Source organism: Ranitomeya variabilis, chromosome 5, assembly GCF_051348905.1.
Source record: "Ranitomeya variabilis isolate aRanVar5 chromosome 5, aRanVar5.hap1, whole genome shotgun sequence".
NCBI classification, from domain to species: Eukaryota; Metazoa; Chordata; class Amphibia; order Anura; family Dendrobatidae; genus Ranitomeya; species Ranitomeya variabilis.
Window position 1 is genome coordinate 536,626,795 of NC_135236.1, and position 20,225 is coordinate 536,647,019.

The following is a 20,225-nucleotide window of genomic DNA, read 5'->3' on the forward strand; positions in this document are numbered from 1 at the left end:
AGATTTCGAAATCCAGTTGTGGTTCATTTTAATGAATGTTAGATCGTCAACATTTTGGGTAGCCAGACGAGTCCTTTTTTCGGTTAATATTGAACCTGCAGCACTGAATACTCTTTCTGATAGGACACTTGCTGCCGGGCAAGCAAGCTCCTGCAATGCATATTCTGCCAATTCTGGCCAGGTGTCTAATTTGGAGGCCCAGTAATCAAATGGGAATGACGGTTGAGGGAGAACATCGATAAGGGATGAAAAATAGTTAGTAACCATACTGGACAAATGTTGTCTCCTGTCACTTTCAATTGATGCAGCAGTACCTGTCCTGTCTGCGGTCATAGCAAAATCACTCCACAACCTGGTCAGAAAACCCCTCTGTCCAACGCCACTTCTGATGTGTGCACCCCTAACACTCCTAGTCTGCTGCCCCCTGGAGCTCGTGTGAGAACGATCACGTGCGCTGTGTGCTGGGAATGCCTGAAGCAAACGGTCAACAAGAGTTGATTGTTTGGTTGCTAATATTAGTTCCAAGTTCTCATGTGGCATAATATTTTGCAATTTGCCTTTATAGCGTGGATCAAGGAGGCAGGCCAACCAGTAATCGTCATCGTTCATCATTTTCGTAATGCGTGTGTCCCTTTTTAGGATACGTAAGGCATAATCCGCCATGTGGGCCAAAGTTCCAGTTGTCAAATCTCCGGTTGTGATTGGTTGAGGGGCAGTTGCAGGCAAATCTACGTCACTTGTGTCCCTCAAAAAACCAGAACCCGGCCGTGACACGCAACCAATTTCCTGTGCCCCCGGGAAAGGTTCGGCATTAAAAATATACTCATCCCCATCATCCTCCTCGTCCTCCACCTCCTCTTCGCCCGCTACCTCGTCCTGTACACTGCCCTGACCAGACAATGGCTGACTGTCATCAAGGCTTTCCTCTTCCTCTGGTGCAGACGCCTGCTCCTTTATGTGCGTCAAACTTTGCACCAGCAGACGCATTAGGGGGATGCTCATGCTTATTACGGCGTTGTCTGCACTAACCAGCCGTGTGCATTCCTCAAAACACTGAAGGACTTGACACATGTCTTGTATCTTAGACCACTGCACACCTGACAACTCCATGTCTGCCATCCTACTGCCTGCCCGTGTATCCTCCCACAAATAAATAACAGCACGCCTCTGTTCGCACAGTCTCTGAAGCATGTGCAGTGTTGAGTTCCACCTTGTTGCAACGTCTATGATTAGGCGATGCTGGGGAAGGTTCAAAGACCGCTGATAGGTCTGCATACGGCTGGCGTGTACAGGCGAACGTCGGATATGTGAGCAAAGTGCACGCACTTTGAGGAGCAGGTCGGAGAACCCAGGATAAGTTTTCAATAAGCACTGCACCACCAGGTTTAAGGTGTGAGCCAGGCAAGGAATGTGTTTCAGTTGGGAAAGGGAGATGGCAGCCATGAAATTCCTTCCGTTATCACTCACTACTTTGCCTGCCTCAAGATCTACTGTGCCCAGCCACGACTGCGTTTCTTGTTGCAAGAACTCGGACAGAACTTCCGCGGTGTGTCTGTTGTCGCCCAAGCACTTCATAGCCAATACAGCCTGCTGACGCTTGGCAGTAGCTGGCCCATAATGGGACAACTGGTGTGCAACAGTGTCATCTGCCGATGGAGTGGTTGGCAGACTGCGTTCTGTGGAAGAGCTGTAGCTTCTGCAGGAGGACGAGGAGGAGGAGGGGGTGCGAACGCCTACAGCCAACTGTTTCCTAGACCGTGGGCTAGGCACAACTGTCCCTAAATTGATGTCGCCTGTGGACCCTGCATCCACCACATTCACCCAGTGTGCCGTGATGGACACATAACGTCCCTGGCCATGCCTACTGGTCCATGCATCTGTAGTCAGGTGCACCTTTGTACTCACAGATTGCCTGAGTGCATGGACGATGCGCTGTTTAACATGCTGGTGCAGGGCTGGGATGGCTTTTCTGGAAAAAAAGTGTTGACTGGGTAGCTCGTATCGTGGTTCAGCGTACTCCATCAGGGCTTTGAAAGCTTCGCTTTCAACTAACCGGTAGGGCATCATCTCTAACGAGATTAGTCTAGCTATGTGGGCGTTAAAACCCTGTGTACGCGGATGCGAGGATAAGTACTTCCTTTTTCTAACCAGAGTCTCATGTAGGGTGAGCTGGACTGGAAAGCTGGAGATCGTGGAACTTTCGGGTGTGCCGGTGTACATGGCAGACTGAGAGACGGTTGGAGACGGTATTGTTTCCGCCGGTGCCCTAGATGCAATATTTCCTCCTACAAAACTGGTGGTTCCCTGACCCTGACTGCTTTTGGCTGGCAAAGAAACCTGCACAGATACTGCCGGTGGTGCAGAAAATGGTGGCCTTACAGTGACGGAAGGGATGTTGCGTTGCTGACTAGCTTCATTGGCCGAGGGTGCTACAACCTTGAGGGACGTTTGGTAGTTAGTCCAGGCTTGAAAATGCATGGTGGTTAAGTGTCTATGCATGCAACTAGTATTTAGACTTTTCAGATTCTGACCTCTGCTTAAGCTAGTTGAACATTTTTGACAAATGACTTTGCGCTGATCTGTTGGATGTTGTTTAAAAAAATGCCAGACTGCACTCTTCCTAGACTCGGATCCCTTTTCAGGGATTGCAGACTGAGCTTTAACCGGATGGCAACGCTGTGCTCCAACAGGTTTTGGCTTTGACACGCGTTTTGGGCCAGATACGGGCCCGGCAGATGGAACCTGTTGCGATGTTGATGCCTGCTGCGGCCCCTCCTCCACCTCCGCTTCTGAACTACTGCCGCCTGCACCCTGTTCCCCCAATGGCTGCCAATCGTGGTCAATAACTGGGTCATCTATTACCTCCTCTTCGAGCTCGTGTGCAACTTCGTCTGTGTCACTGTGTCGGTCGGTGGTATAGCGTTCGTGGCGGGGCAACATAGTCTCATCAGGGTCTGATTGTGGATCTGTACCCTGAGAGGGCAATGTGGTGGTCTGAGTCAAAGGAGCAGCATAGTACTCTGGCTGTGGCTGTGCATCAGTGCACTCCATGTCAGAATATACTTGTAATGGGCATGGCCTGTTAAATGTTTCACTTTCTAAGCCAGGGACGGTATGTGTAAAGAGCTCCATGGAGTGACCCGTTGTGTCGCCTGCTGCATCCTTCTCTCTTGTTGTAGTTTTTGCTGAGGAGGACAAGGAAGCGACTTGTCCCTGACCGTGAACATCCACAAGCGACACGCTGCTTTTACATTTACCAGTTTCGTAAGAGGAGGCAAAAGAGCTAGAGGCTGAGTCTGCAATGTAAGCCAAAACTTGCTGTTGCTGCTCCGCCTTTAAAAGCGGTTTTCCTACTCCCAGAAAAGAGAGCGTTCGAGGCCTTGTGTAGCCTGACGACGAAACTGGCTCCACAGCTCCAGACTTAGGTGGAATATTTTTATCCCCACGACCACCTGATGCTCCACTACCACTACCATCATTACCAGCTGACAATGAACGCCCACGACGACCTCTTGCACCAGACTTCTCATTGTTTTAAAATCTTAACCAAAGTAACTTTATTTGTTGCTGTCAAACAACTTACACGGTGAGCTATAACTTCAGTATGATTTCAATATCCCTTAACAGGTTGGTGAGACCACAAGGAAAATCAGGCACAATGTTACACACTCTGTTTTCTGTGGCACAAAATCACAGAGATGACACACACGCAGGACTGTCACTCAAGCACTAATGTCAATATTAATCTCCCACCTAATTTATTTTTTTTTTTTTCTCAGGGAGACTTTAGAAACCAAATAATATTAAAAAAACCAAAAAAATAATTAGGCTTTCTATGGCCCACTGAATGAGAGAGAGAGGTGGCACACCCAGGAGTCAAGACTGGCACACAAGCTGAAAGGGCAATATTACTCTCCCACTGTTTTTTTATGTATTTTTTGTTTTTTAAGGGAGACTTTAGAAACCCAATAATATTTAAAAAAAAAAATAAATAGGCTTTCTATGGCCCACTGAATGAGAGGGAGAGAGGTGGCACACCCAGGAGTCAAGACTGGCACACAAGCTGAAAGGGCAATATTACTCTCCCACTGTTTTTTTATGTATTTTTTGTTTTTTAAGGGAGACTTTAGAAACCCAATAATATTTAAAAAAAAAAATAAATAGGCTTTCTATGGCCCACTAAATGAGAGGGAGAGAGGTGGCACACCCAGGAGTCAAGACTGGCACACAAGCTGAAAGGGCAATATTACTCTCCCACTGTTTTTTTATGTTTTTTTTTTTTTTTTCAGGGAGACTTTAGAAACCAAATAATATTAAAAAAACCAAAAAAAAAATAGCCTTTCTATGGCCCACTGAATGAGAGAGAGAGGTGGCACACCCAGGAGTCAAGACTGGCTCACAAGCTGAAAGGGCAATATTACTCTCCCACTGTTTTTTTATGTATTTTTTGTTTTTTAAGGGAGACTTTAGAAACCCAATAATATTTTTTAAAAAAAATAAATAGGCTTTCTATGGCCCACTGAATGAGAGGGAGAGAGGTGGCACACCCAGGAGTCAAGACTGGCACACAAGCTGAAAGGGCAATATTACTCTCCCACTGTTTTTTTATGTATTTTTTGTTTTTTAAGGGAGACTTTAGAAACCCAATAATATTTAAAAAAAAAAATAAATAGGCTTTCTATGGCCCACTGAATGAGAGGGAGAGAGGTGGCACACCCAGGAGTCAAGACTGGCACACAAGCTGAAAGGGCAATATTACTCTCCCACTGTTTTTTTATGTATTTTTTGTTTTTTAAGGGAGACTTTAGAAACCCAATAATATTTAAAAAAAAAAATAAATAGGCTTTCTATGGCCCACTGAATGAGAGGGAGAGAGGTGGCACACCCAGGAGTCAAGACTGGCACACAAGCTGAAAGGGCAATATTACTCTCCCACTGTTTTTTTATGTATTTTTTGTTTTTTAAGGGAGACTTTAGAAACCCAATAATATTTAAAAAAAAAAAAAATAGCCTTTCTATGGCCCACTGAATGAGAGAGAGAGAGGTGGCACACCCAGGAGTCAAGACTGGCACACAAGCTGAAAGGGCAATATTACTCTCCCACTGTTTTTTTATGTATTTTTTGTTTTTTAAGGGAGACTTTAGAAACCCAATAATATTTAAAAAAAAAAATAAATAGGCTTTCTATGGCCCACTGAATGAGAGGGAGAGAGGTGGCACACCCAGGAGTCAAGACTGGCACACAAGCTGAAAGGGCAATATTACTCTCCCACTGTTTTTTTATGTATTTTTTGTTTTTTAAGGGAGACTTTAGAAACCCAATAATATTTTAAAAAAAAAATAAATAGGCTTTCTATGGCTCACTGAATGAGAGGGAGAGAGGTGGCACACCCAGGAGTCAAGACTGGCACACAAGCTGAAAGGGCAATATTACTCTCCCACTGTTTTTTTATGTATTTTTTGTTTTTTAAGGGAGACTTTAGAAACCCAATAATATTTAAAAAAAAAAAAATAGCCTTTCTATGGCCCACTGAATGAGAGAGAGAGGTGGCACACCCAGGAGTCAAGACTGGCACACAAGCTGAAAGGGCAATATTACTCTCCCACTGTTTTTTTATGTATTTTTTGTTTTTTAAGGGAGACTTTAGAAACCCAATAATATTTAAAAAAAAAAAAAAATAGCCTTTCTATGGCCCACTGAATGAGAGAGAGAGGTGGCACACCCAGGAGTCAAGACTGGCACACAAGCTGAAAGGGCAATATTACTCTCCCACTGTTTTTTTATGTATTTTTTGTTTTTTAAGGGAGACTTTAGAAACCCAATAATATTTAAAAAAAAAAATAAATAGGCTTTCTATGGCCCACTGAATGAGAGGGAGAGAGGTGGCACACCCAGGAGTCAAGACTGGCACACAAGCTGAAAGGGCAATATTACTCTCCCACTGTTTTTTTATGTATTTTTTGTTTTTTAAGGGAGACTTTAGAAACCCAATAATATTTAAAAAAATAAATAAATAGGCTTTCTATGGCCCACTGAATGAGAGGGAGAGAGGTGGCACACCCAGGAGTCAAGACTGGCACACAAGCTGAAAGGGCAATATTACTCTCCCACTGTTTTTTTATGTATTTTTTGTTTTTTAAGGGAGACTTTAGAAACCCAATAATATTTAAAAAAATAAATAAATAGGCTTTCTATGGCCCACTGAATGAGAGGGAGAGAGGTGGCACACCCAGGAGTCAAGACTGGCACACAAGCTGAAAGGGCAATATTACTCTCCCACTGTTTTTTTATGTTTTTTTTTTTTTTTCAGGGAGACTTTAGAAACCAAATAATATTAAAAAAAAACAAAAAAAAAAATAGCCTTTCTATGGCCCACTGAATGAGAGAGAGAGGTGGCACACCCAGGAGTCAAGACTGGCACACAAGCTGAAAGGGCAATATTACTCTCCCACTGTTTTTTTAGGTTTTTTTTTTTTTTTCAGGGAGACTTTAGAAACCAAATAATATTAAAAAAAATAAATAAATAAATAGGCTTGCTATAGCCCACTGAATGAGAGATAGCACACACAGCAGTGACACACAAGCCCTGACTGAGGCCAATATTTTTCTCCCACTGATTGATGTAGTGTTTTTGTGTTGAGGTAGAATTTAGAACACAAATCACGGAAAAAATAAATAGGCTTTCTATGGCCCACTCAGTGAGAGATGGCACACACAGGGATGGCACTGTAGCAGAAATGCCAATCTTAATCTCCCACAAAAAAAACAAAAAAAAAACAGGGACTGTCCTACAATTACTATCTCCCTGCAGTAATCTAAGCCAGGTATGGCAGGCAGCAATAGGAGTGGACTGATGCACAAATTAAATAAAAAGTGTGGACAAACAAAAAAGATAGCTGTGCAGAAAGGAAGGAACAAGAGGATATGTGCTTTGAAAAAAGCAGTTGGTTTGCACAGTGGCGTACACACAGCAATACAGCTATCACGGAGCCTTCTAGGGCAGCCCAATGAGCTACAGCGCTGAGGGGAAAAAAAAAAAAAAATAGCTTCCACAGTCCCTGCACACCGAAGGTGGTGTTGGACAGTGCAAATCGCTGCAGCACAAGCGGTTTGGTGGTTAGTGGACCCTGCCTAACGCTCTCCCTGCTTCTGACGAAGCGGCAGCAACCTGTCCCTAAGCTCAGATCAGCAGCAGTAAGATGGCGGTCGGTGGGAGCGCCCCTTTATAGCCCCTGTGACGCCGCAGACAGCAAGCCAATCACTGCAATGCCCTTCTCTAAGATGGTGGGGACCAGGATCTATGTCATCACGCTGCCCACACTCTGCGTTCACCTTCATTGGCTGAGAAATGGCGCTTTTCGCGTCATTGAAACGCGACTTTGGCGCGAAAGTCGTGTACCGCATGGCCGACAAGCACAGAGGTCGGATCGGGTTTCATGAGACGCCGACTTAGCCAAAAGTCGGCGACTTTTGAAAATGATCGACCCGTTTCGCTCAACCCTATTTCCATGTAATTCTCTGAAATACGTGATTCAGACAGAACTCCTGGTGGATGATTCAATATAATGAGGTAGTTGGAGGCACTGTGGACACTGTCTGGCCTATGATTCAGCGGTGTCTGTCTTTTTAGGTGAGCATAAAAGCGAGGTCGACCACTGGTTTCTGCACTTGTGAAAAGAAGCACAACACTGAACAGAGGCCAGACGGAGTCCAGAGTAGCTCTGATGCCTCATTATAGTGAATGGATCCCATGGGTGTTTCACCTGTCACATCACTCGGAGATTTAGATGGAAACCCCAAAGTAAGTGAACAATGTAGAGAGCCGGATAAATGTGATCCTAAATATTATGTAAAATGTTCCCAATAAGCGCTTCAACTCCGTTCACAAAAAAAGCAAGTCCTCATTCAGGTCTGTCATCTGTTAACTGAAATATAGGGGGCCTCCACATTACTATACAAAAACAAAATAAGATGATGGCTAAAAAGCCATGGCCAGCTCACCGATCCTTGCAGGCGCACGGAGCTTCGTCTCGGATCCAGACGAGGGATAATTACAAAGTAGAAACAGAAGGTGCTCCAGCTCCAATAAAAGAGATTCTTTATTAATGGTTAAAATCCAGTGACATAATAGATCCTTGCTGTAGTACAAATGTGGGGGTACAGAGCCCATGCAACGCGTTTCGATCGCTGCCGATCTTAATCAATGCATGCTTCAACAAAGAAACAGTGATTATTTTATAAAATAATGAACCAATACAATGCTGAGTTCAGATCACATGACTTATACCACAGATTTGGCAAATGAAATAGTCCTGCTCAAGCAATGCAACAATGAAACATTCATATAACTTTATAAAACATTAAATACATGAAACATTGTACGATTTAAAAGAAGAAAGAAAGAAGAAAAGAAAAAAAATAAAAAAATAAATAAAAAAAAAAAATTTCAAAAAAAAAAAAACACTTTAAAAAAAAAAAAAAAAAAAACTTTCAAAAAAAAAAACACACAGAAAAAAGAAAAGAAAAGAAAAAAGGGAAATGGAAAGTTAGCAATAATGGTACATAATTTCGTTTTTTCTGTTTAAACCACCAGGGTGTCTCGTTTGTAAATTATACACCCAAAACGCTTCCCTAGTTAGCAGACGTCTTTTAATGTCTCCACCTCGTTGTGGTAAACTAACTTTCTCAATTCCCTGAATAGTCATGTTGGACACATTACCAGAGTGATATACATTAAAATGTTTGGCAACAGCTGAAGTATTTCTATTTATGGCGTTACTACTGGTGAGATCCCTTAAATGCTCCGTTATTCTGGTTTTTAATTTTCTTGTAGTGCATCCAATATAGGATACATTACATACAGTGCAGTCTACTTTATAGACAACATTGCTGGTATGGCAGTTAATGAAATCTTTAATTTGATAAGTTTTTGTTTTTTCTTTATTTTGAAAATTATTTTTAGTTAGCGCATGACGGCATGTGCTACATGCGGTAACGCCACATTTGTAGAAGCCTCTACATTCTAACCAGGTTTTCGAAAGCGATTTTGATGGAAGAGAGCTGGGAGATAGGGAGCTGCCAATAGTTGGCGCTCTTCTGGCTACCACATTAAGGCCATCTTTTAAAATTTCAGAAAGTGCATCATCTTCTCGCAAAATAGGCAACCTGTTGTGTATTATCTTTTTAATTTCATTAAATTCGGTACTGAATTGAAAACAAATATATGGCTTTTGTTTAGTTCTCTCTTTTTTGTTTTTATTTTCCGGATTAAATGTTAGCAAACTGTCTCTTGGTTTATCATTTACTATTTTATATGCTCTCTTTAATGTCCAGTTTGGATATTTTCTTTCTTTTAATCTAGCTTCTAATCTTTCGAGTTCGAGATCCCTGAATTCAGTCTCACTACAATTTCTTTTAAGCCTTGTATATTCGCCTACTGGAATCGATTTGATGGTGTGCCTAGGATGGCTACTTTTTGCATGTAATACTGTGTTCCCACTGAGGGGTTTTACATGCGTTTTGCTTCTTATGATTTCATTTTCCAGGCCCAAAAGAGCTAGATCCAAAAAGGATATCTCATTATGATTCCATTTATAGGTGAATTTAATTCCATAAGTATTGGCATTAATGTATTCGATAAAATCCGGTACGGCAGATACATCACCCCCCCAAATTATCAGGGTGTCATCTATGTATCTGCCGTACCAGATCAAGGACTCGCAAAATGGATTGTCTGTGGAATAAATATATTTATGTTCCCAAAAGGCCATCGTAAGGTTTGCCATTGAGGGGGAATATTTCGCCCCCATTGGAACACCGGTTTTTTGTCGGTATATTTCGTTTTCAAATGAAAAAATATTATGTTCCAATAAAAAAAACGCAACCTGTAAAACAAAATTTATGAGATCCTGAGTACATGCGCTATGATGTTCTAAATGAAATTGTAAAGATTCCATGGCTAGCGTGTGTGGTATGCAGGTGTAAAGTGACACCACATCACAGCATAGCCATGAAAAGTTTTTTTGCCATAATTTGTTAGAAAAAATTCTTAGTACTTCTCTGGAATCCTTTATATAACCAGGCAATCTAATTACTAGTGGTTGGAGAATAGAATCCAACCACTCGCACAGATGTTCGTTCATAGAGCCAATTCCGGCCACAATGGGCCTCATAGCAGGCAAACCTTCTCCTTTGTGTACTTTTGGTAATCCATAAAGTATGGGCATTTTTGGACACGGAACATACAGATATTCAGCCTGTTTTTTATTCAAAACACCCAGACTGAGACCTTCATCAATGATACTTTGAATTATTTTATTATAATCTTTAAAGGGATTTCCCTTCAACTTATGAAAAATTGAAGGGAAATCCCTTTAAAGATCTAATAATTAGATTGCCTGGTTATATAAAGGATTCCAGAGAAGTACTAAGAATTTTTTCTAACAAATTATGGCAAAAAAACTTTTCATGGCTATGCTGTGATGTGGTGTCACTTTACACCTGCATACCACACACACTAGCCATGGAAGCTTTACAATTTCATTTAGAACATCATAGCGCATGTACTCAGGATCTCATAAATTTTGTTTTACAGGTTGCGTTTTTTTATTGGAACATAATATTTTTTCATTTGAAAACGAAATATACCGACAAAAAACCGGTGTTCCAATGGGGGCGAAATATTCCCCCTCAATGGCAAACCTTACGATGGCCTTTTGGGAACATAAATATATTTATTCCACAGACAATCCATTTTGCGAGTCCTTGATCTGGTACGGCAGATACATAGATGACACCCTGATAATTTGGGGGGGTGATGTATCTGCCGTACCGGATTTTATTGAATACATTAATGCCAATACTTATGGAATTAAATTCACCTATAAATGGAATCATAATGAGATATCCTTTTTGGATCTAGCTCTTTTGGGCCTGGAAAATGAAATCATAAGAAGCAAAACGCATGTAAAACCCCTCAGTGGGAACACAGTATTACATGCAAAAAGTAGCCATCCTAGGCACACCATCAAATCGATTCCAGTAGGCGAATATACAAGGCTTAAAAGAAATTGTAGTGAGACTGAATTCAGGGATCTCGAACTCGAAAGATTAGAAGCTAGATTAAAAGAAAGAAAATATCCAAACTGGACATTAAAGAGAGCACATAAAATAGTAAATGATAAACCAAGAGACAGTTTGCTAACATTTAATCCGGAAAATAAAAACAAAAAAGAGAGAACTAAACAAAAGCCATATATTTGTTTTCAATTCAGTACCGAATTTAATGAAATTAAAAAGATAATACACAACAGGTTGCCTATTTTGCGAGAAGATGATGCACTTTCTGAAATTTTAAAAGATGGCCTTAATGTGGTAGCCAGAAGAGCGCCAACTATTGGCAGCTCCCTATCTCCCAGCTCTCTTCCATCAAAATCGCTTTCGAAAACCTGGTTAGAATGTAGAGGCTTCTACAAATGTGGCGTTACCGCATGTAGCACCTGCCGTCATGCGCTAACTAAAAATAATTTTCAAAATAAAGAAAAAACAAAAACTTATCAAATTAAAGATTTCATTAACTGCCATACCAGCAATGTTGTCTATAAAGTAGACTGCACTGTATGTAATGTATCCTATATTGGATGCACTACAAGAAAATTAAAAACCAGAATAACGGAGCATTTAAGGGATCTCACCAGTAGTAACGCCATAAATAGAAATACTTCAGCTGTTGCCAAACATTTTAATGTATATCACTCTGGTATTGTGTCCAACATGACTATTCAGGGAATTGAGAAAGTTAGTTTACCACAACGAGGTGGAGACATTAAAAGACGTCTGCTAACTAGGGAAGCGTTTTGGGTGTATAATTTACAAACGAGACACCCTGGTGGTTTAAACAGAAAAAACTAAATTATGTACCATTATTGCTAACTTTCCATTTCCCTTTTTTCTTTTCTTTTCTTTTTTCTGTGTGTTTTTTTTTTTTTTTTTAAAGTGTTTTTTTTTTAAAGTTTTTTTTTTTTTTTTTTTTTTTGAAAGTGTTTTTTTTTTTTTTTGAAAGTTTTTTTTTTTTATTTTTTTTTCTTTTTTTTCTTTTCTTCTTTCTTTCTTCTTTTAAATCGTACAATGTTTCATGTATTTAATGTTTTATAAAGTTATATGAATGTTCCATTGTTGCATTGCTTGAGCAGGACTATTTCATTTGTCAAATCTGTGGTATAAGTCATGTGATCTGAACTCAGCATTGTATTGGTTCATTATTTTATAAAATAATCACTGTTTCTTTGTTGAAGCATGCATTGATTAAGATCGGCAGCGATCGAAACGCGTTGCATGGGCTCTGTACCCCCACATTTGTACTACAGCAAGGATCTATTATGTCACTGGATTTTAACCATTAATAAAGAATCTCTTTTATTGGAGCTGGAGCACCTTCTGTTTCTACTTCCACATTACTGGTAGTACAAAGGCTCTGGAAGAGCACTGTGGCACCTCACCCCCCAAAAGAAATCCAGGGAATTCTGCACTCTCAAATCCAAATGCTCCCCTCCCCAGTGTGCTTAAAGCACGTTTAGCGTCCACTTGTATGGGATTTTTGTAGTGATGAGAACCCACTTAATGTACAGATGCGTGTTTACAGAAGCAGAAGCTTGTCATAATGTACTGGTCACTACAACATACTATGGGGTAAGGTTTCTTCTTGTGGAGAGTGACATACCAGCTCTGGCTTGTCAAGGTAAGGAGGCTTATTCGCCGTGCAATGCTCCCCTGGGAAATTTAATATGCAAATTTCCTCTTCAGAGAAAAAGAGGACTTGAACTCTATAGCGCCACCTGTTGGAAGTAACGATCCTACAAGTCACAATCAACCCTTTAACGAGTCGTACAATATGACTTAGGATAAAAACCAAATCAGTATCTCAATTCGCAGAGATACTGATTTGGCTTTTATCCAAAGTCATATAGCACGACTCGTTAAAGGGTTGATTATGACGTAGGATCGCTACTCTCAACAGGTGGCGCTATAGAGTTCAAGTCCTCTTTTTCTCTGATAAGGCAATTTACATACAACATACTAGGCACTAAAATGTACATGCACTACAATAGCAGATTAGCAATTTTCACTCAGCAACATACAATGCTGCTTATTTCTGGAAAACACCCATGGAGTCAAAATCATCACTACACCTGTAGATAAATTCCCAAAGGGGTATAATTTCCAAAATAGGTCAAGTGAGGGGGGATTCTGCTTTTCTAGCACTTAGGAACACTGTATACCGAGTCCGCAAACTATTCTAGAAAAATCTGTGCTCCAGGAGGCAAACAGTGTTCCGTTCCTCCCGAGTCTCGACGTGTGGCTAAGCAGTACTGTATAGTCTTATATAGGTTATTTCTACATTCAGCAGAAATTGTCATATTGTTTCTTCATTGCCCAACGGTATAAAATCCTGTGACCCACCTGTGGTGTCAATATGACACCAAGTATAAGTTGCCTAAGGGATCTAGCTACCAAAATAGTGTCACTTGCTGGGGATTTCCATTGCTTAGGCACATCAGGGGCTCTCTAAACATGACATGGCGTCCGCTAATTATTCCAGCAATTTTGCATTCAAAAAGGCAAATGACGCTCTTTCCTTTCCAAGTCCTGCCGTGCGCACAAACAGTACTTCTCATCCACATATTGGGTATCGGCGTACCCAGCAGAAATTGCACAACAAATTGCACTGTGCAATTTCTCTTGTTAACCTTATGCAATAGCAAAATTTGAGGCTGAAAAACATTTTTGTGGGATTTTTTATTTCCTCGGATCAACTTTATAAACTTCTGTGAAGCATCTGGTAGTTCAAGGTGCTCACCACATATTTAGATAAGTTGCCTGAGTGGTCTAGTTTCCGAAATGATGTCATTTGTGGGAAGTGTCTGCTGTTTAGGCACATGATGGGCTCTCCAAATGCGACTTGGCGTCAGCTAATTATTGCAGCAAATTTTGCATTCAAAAATTCAAATAGCACACTTTCTATTCTGAGCCCTTCCATGCATCTAAACAGTGATTTCCCCCAACATATGGGGCATCTGTGTGCTCAGGAGAATTTGCACAACAAATTGCATAGTCCATTTACTCCTTTTACCCTTGTGAAAGAAAAAAAAATTGGGACGAAAGGAAAATTTTGTGAAATAGTTACATTTTTATTTTTTCCTTCCACATTCCATCAATTCCTGTAAAGCACCTAAAAGGTTTAATAAACTTCTTGAATGTGTGTCTGAGCACTGTGAGATAGAGCTCCCTGAGTGCATTGGGGGAACCTCGCTTGGCAATGGAATTAAAGCACTCAGGCATGGTGTGCTCAGGAGAATTTGCACAACAAATTGCATAGTCCATTTACTCCTTTTACCCTTGTGAAAGAAAAAAAATTGGGACTAAAGGAACATTTTGTGAAATAGTTACATTTTTATTTTTTCCTTCCACATTCCATCAATTCCTGTAAAGCACCTGAAGGTTTAATAAACTTCTTGAATGTGTTTTTGAGCACTGTGAGATAGCGCTGCCTGAGTGCATTGGGGGACACTCGCCTGGTAACGGGATTAAAGCACTCAGGCACGGTTTCTCACAAAAACAGTCTATTCCGGTTTATTTATCTATTCTGTCCTTGTGACCAGGGCACCTCAGATAGTCCAGACCCGCAGAAGGAATAGTAGCTTCCCCAACGCAGAGCCGTCACCGACTCTGCATGTACGGCCTCACCATGTGCTTCCAGGAATCCAGTCCACTTCAGGACATTCCAACACACAGGCCATCCAGGACCTCACACTCTGACCATCCAGGTCCATACACTCTGACCATGTGACCCAAACCCAGGTCACATTATGTACCTGTAACCACCCCCATAGGTGGGAGGTGTGTGGTTAGTCAATCCCGGCCAGCTCTCCAACTAAACCTCTAAGCCCCCTGATAACTAAACAAGCACTTGTGGAACTACAAGTCCCAGAACAACAACATTTCGGGCTTACAGAGCAGAGGACCACCTCTGTCTCTGCGACACATACCGGCCATTCACAATGACACCAGTCACCGTATCACATACCCTTTCCCTCTGTTCAAACTTGTGGGGTTGAACACTTGACATAAACCAGGGGCCCCGAGACCGGGCGCCCATGTCACCTTGCCCTACCAGTCGAGAAAACTGTCTCAGTCGGGTTTGAGAATCATTAATCACTATACCCTTGTTAGGCCTCCCCCGCCCCCAGCGGTCAATATGTAGGCATTGAGCTTTGGTTCTTAAATCACAGTCTGTCTGTGTCTTCAGACCTTGTTTAGTCTCCACATTTTCCCAGTATGCCCCGTCACCCGACCTTTCTCTCCATGACTGTCTCCAGTGGCCGTGAGTCTCATGTACAGTCGAGCATACTGTCTGGTCTAAGTCTGACCCATCTAGTACATCACAGGGGCTACTGTCCAGGTCCCTCAGTCTTGTACTGAGATTAGAACTGCCACTTGCAGAATCCCGGTCTCCTTGGCTTGCTGAACGTCTTTGGCTGTTGGCTATTCCATTGTTTGGAGGATCCCTCTGTTCCCTTTACCCTGGGTTGAAGGCGGCCACCATCTTATGTCCTGTAGCTGTTTAGTAATCTGCAGTCAGTCTAGTCTTAGCTGCTCAATCTCCCTCAGGTATGTTGCTCGATATTCAAGGACCATACGGGTATAAGCAAGGCTTTCCATTGAACCGACAATGACAAATGGTACCATCTCATCTTCACCAGCTACCTGGGCTTCGTCTCCAGCTGGAATCTCCACTCTCACTACACCAGAAGGATTCACTAGTTCCTGCATCACCTTTCCAAGTGTCCCAATGACTCTCCTCACCAGATTTCTGGGCACTCGAATGATGTCTTCCACAAAGCCCAGCCGACTTTGAACTTTCTTGGCACGCTCCAAACGTCGAGCGGCTTCCTTATTCCTCACCAGGATCATCTGTCAGTTTTATGTTTCCCATGTCCTCGACTACCTCAGTGCTGATTTTCGTCAGTTGTAAAGCTATCTCTTTATCAAGGACGTCAACCTTGTTAGCACCTGTCCCTGTCCCCTCTTTATCAATCTTCTCAGAGGGTGCAATTTGTTCAGCCCCTTCATGCCCTTAACACCTCCAGCGACAGGAGGAAGACTTGCCACTTGTACCTGAGTCAGCCTCACTGCATTCTTTTCCACTTACATCACCATCTAATGGGAGTCACCACCACCCAATCGGTCATCCTAGTACCAGCAGTCCCCATTTCTAACGGTGTCAGACCCCATTCCTGGAGCTTCCCCATCTTCAACGATCACACCTTTGGTCACCTCTGCCGAGTCCCAGAGTTGGTCAGACCCACACTTCCATCCAGTCATACGTTCTGGTATGGCTACCACTGTCATTCTGACTTCACCTTGTGGAGCACTGTCATTCCACTGTGTCAGTGCTTCTGTCAGCACACCATTGTACTCAGCCCTAGCGGTTGCTACTAGCAATGACATGTCACAGTCACGCCAGAGTTTGTGTTACACCCCACAGTATGGTGAACCCTCAAGTTCCTCTCAATCTGAGTGTCAGCTTTGCTCTTTATATCTACCACATCACTATCAATCACATTGTGGTGCCCTTCAGGTGACATCAGGTCAGTAAGTTAGGCAGACACAATCTTTCCTTTGGTCATGCCTAATGTGGGACTGTCAATTTTGGGAGGTATTACTGCTTTTAAATATGCAACCCCATCAGCCAAGAGCCCTCCATTCTCCTGCTGTAGAGGAGCTCACCTCTCCCACAATTCTGAGAATAACATAGAGTCCTATTATAACCAGACAGGTTAAGATTGGGACTATAGCAACCTCATGGCCTTTAATGTCCCTGACCAGCTCTAGGATCACCCAGGCCACTGAATAGCCCCTAGTGCACCCATGGATGCAGGTGACCTCGATCTTCCTTTGGGACATTATAAATTTATCGGGCATAGCCCTCACTAGGGTCAACGAGCTCCCAGAATCAACCAGTCTGAATATATACTCTGCATTCATCAGCAGGACACATCCACGTAGCCTCTTGCCGGGTGGGTAGTTCAGATGGCAAATTGGACATATATAGTATAATTGCTCCTGGCAACAGTCCATCTGTGCCACCCCTTTAACTTCATTAGGAACTGCCCCTTTTTGGGTAACTACCAATTCCTGGGACTCCACCCCCTCTTGGGCAACCATCCCTGTTTCGGTTACCACCCCTTTTAGGACTCCACCCCTTTTTGGGCAACTATCCCTGTTTGGGTTACTGCCCCTTTTCTGGGGTACACCCCGTGGACTCCCCACGGTACAAAAAAGTCTCTTTAGGTCAGCACTGGCCCTTTTAGAGTCTGCATGATCTTGACCAATGTCCTCTCATGTCACCTCACCAGCTCCTGCTGGCGCTACCACAGTTCCTGCTGCAGTCACAAACCGCCTGCACCTCCGGGTGCTGATAACAAGCTGCTGCTGCTGCAACTGCAGCTAATGCTGCTGCAGAACCTCTTGCTGCACCTACAGCTACTCTCCACAAGGCTCTGCATGGCTCCACACAACAGACTTCATAGACCTGCGATCCACAGCAACTCTTCGTAACCACGCCAAGTTACAGCCAGACGCTTGTAAACTTTGTGAACCCGCCGATCCACAGCAAACTTTGTTACCCCGCCAAGTTACAGCAATCACCTCCACACGTGCTTCCTGGACCGTTGCACACATTCTCCACCATATGTGAGATAGCTCTCCCTGAGTGCGTTGGGGGACACTCGCTTGGCAACAGGATTAAAGCACTCAGGCAGTTTCTCACAAAAACAGTATATTCTGGTTTATTTAGACTCATAAACCGCACCACGAACCGTTCATTATATATATCAACGGAACATAATAACCACCAACAGTCTGTTCCAATGGCAGATACTTCTCTGCCCGTAACACCCTTTATCTGGAGTTACCTTACAGGAGCTCCTGCTCCACACACTGACTCCTGTCAGTCCTGGTTCCCAGGGAAACAGCCTAACTGGGATCACCATCCTTGTGACCAGGGCACTTCAGATAGTCCAGACCCACAGAAGGAATGGTAGCTTCCCCAACGCAGTGCTGTCACTGACTCTGCACGTATGGCCTCATCTTGTGCTTCCCGGAATCTAGTCCACTCCAGGACATTCCAACACACAGGCCATTAGTCCATGGCCTCCCCATGTGCTTCCTGGAATTCAGTCGAGTAGGAATCCTACTCTTCCAAGTGAGATAAGCATAGGTAAAGTGCCAGAATTGGCACATTTAATGGATGCACCATTTCTGGGACACCTGAAGGCTAATGTTCTAAGTCTGGGAGGGGGCCAATATCCGTGACACCTTCTTAGGCTGTTTATCTTAGCCCATAGCTGTCTGCACAGCCTTTGATGGTTAGTAAATATAGGGGGACTCCATGGCATTTTTGGGGGGTCTTCCCTATAATAACCAGTAAAGTCTAAGCAAACAGCTGTGAGCTGACATTAATAGCCTGGGAACCTTTATAGCTATTGGCCCCTTCACAGAATATTAACTTCAGTCCCCAGCCATTGGCTTTCCCTCAGCTGGTTAGGAAAATTACAGTAGACCCCACGCCATTTTTTACATTTATTTATTTCTTCATTTTAAAAAGTAAATACAAGTATAGAAAAAAAACACACAAAGCACTTATTAGAAATCACACTGACATTTCTATCTATCTATCGAACTATCTATTTATCTATCTAACTACAGTGGGGAAAATAAGTATTTGACACCCTGTCAATTTTGCAAGTTTTCCCACCTACAAAGAATGGAGAGGTCTGTAATATTTATCGCATGTACACTTTAACTGTGAAAGACTGAATCACACTGAAAGCACATTGATACGGACAGCACATGGACACACAGATGGCACACAGATAGCACACAGATGTCACATACATACAAATGGATGGCACATGGACTCGGAGCATAGATTTCACCAGTACTGTTTTTTTCCAGTACAGAAATCACCATGACGTGTGAAGGAGGCCTAAGGTAGTAATATCAGTCCTAGTACGTGGGTTGTAATTAAAAGGAAAATGTCAGCATTATTGTGCTGAGTTACCTACAACCTGTCAGGTTGGCACTATTATACTGATTAAAATGATACCTTGGTTGATGAAATTCATTTTGTGATTGTTGCTTAATCTTTATTTTTAGTTTTCAGTTGATGAGATTCTCGTGCTCTGGGGGGCTTGTGGAGGGCGGTCTTCATGTGGTGCTCTGGTTAGCTATTCATACTGATGGCTTATGACAGGTCTCTGATCCCTCAGTAACCTGCCCCCTTTTAACATACTGAATATTATATGTATTGAAAAAAAAATCACATTCAGCAGGCGGCGTCCCGATAGCTGCTAGTAGCATCTATTGGTGACTGCGCAGGAGCTGATGGCGCTATCTTGCTAGAGGAAAAAATTGTCCCCACCAAGATGGCGCCGGCCGCATCTGTGCAGTAGCCATATTGCTGATAGATGCTACTGCCCAAGTGCTGTCTTAGTGGAGACTCATTTTTTATTGTCTATCAAGATAGTGCCAGTGGCACCTGGGCAGTAGCATTTATCAGGTCGCCGATAGATGATACTGATGAAGGAGCATCCAGAGCCATTTTGAGACAGAAATTTTTTATGAATAAAGTTATATCAGCAAATAAAATAATTTAATGGATATTATACATGCGATCATGCTGTAGTGTAGACTCCTCCCTGCTGAATGTGATTTATTTTTTTCAGTACATATAATATTCAGTATGTAAAGTATCATTAACTGAAAACTACAAATAAAGAATAAACAAGAACTACAAGTCGAATTTCAACAACCCATGTATCATTTTAATCAGTATAACGGTGCCGACCTGACACTGTCTGGAGGTTACTCACCACAATTCAGCTGACAGGTTCCCCTTTAATGATGATTTTGGTGGTATTATCACTAATGCAAATTCTGGTAGTAATTGGTTTTCATCTGGTGGTAGTTTTCTGTTGTATAGCAACATTATTAATAAAACTTACATGATTATATTTCTGGTAATATAGGTTTTGTAGTAATTCTAGATTTCCTCCAGGCAGGGTAATATTAGTAATAAAAACCCCAATCTTGGGAAGGGTGCAGAGACAGCATGAGCCTGTGTTCTTTCAAATCCTGAAATTCAATCCCAGTCCATCCCTGAAGG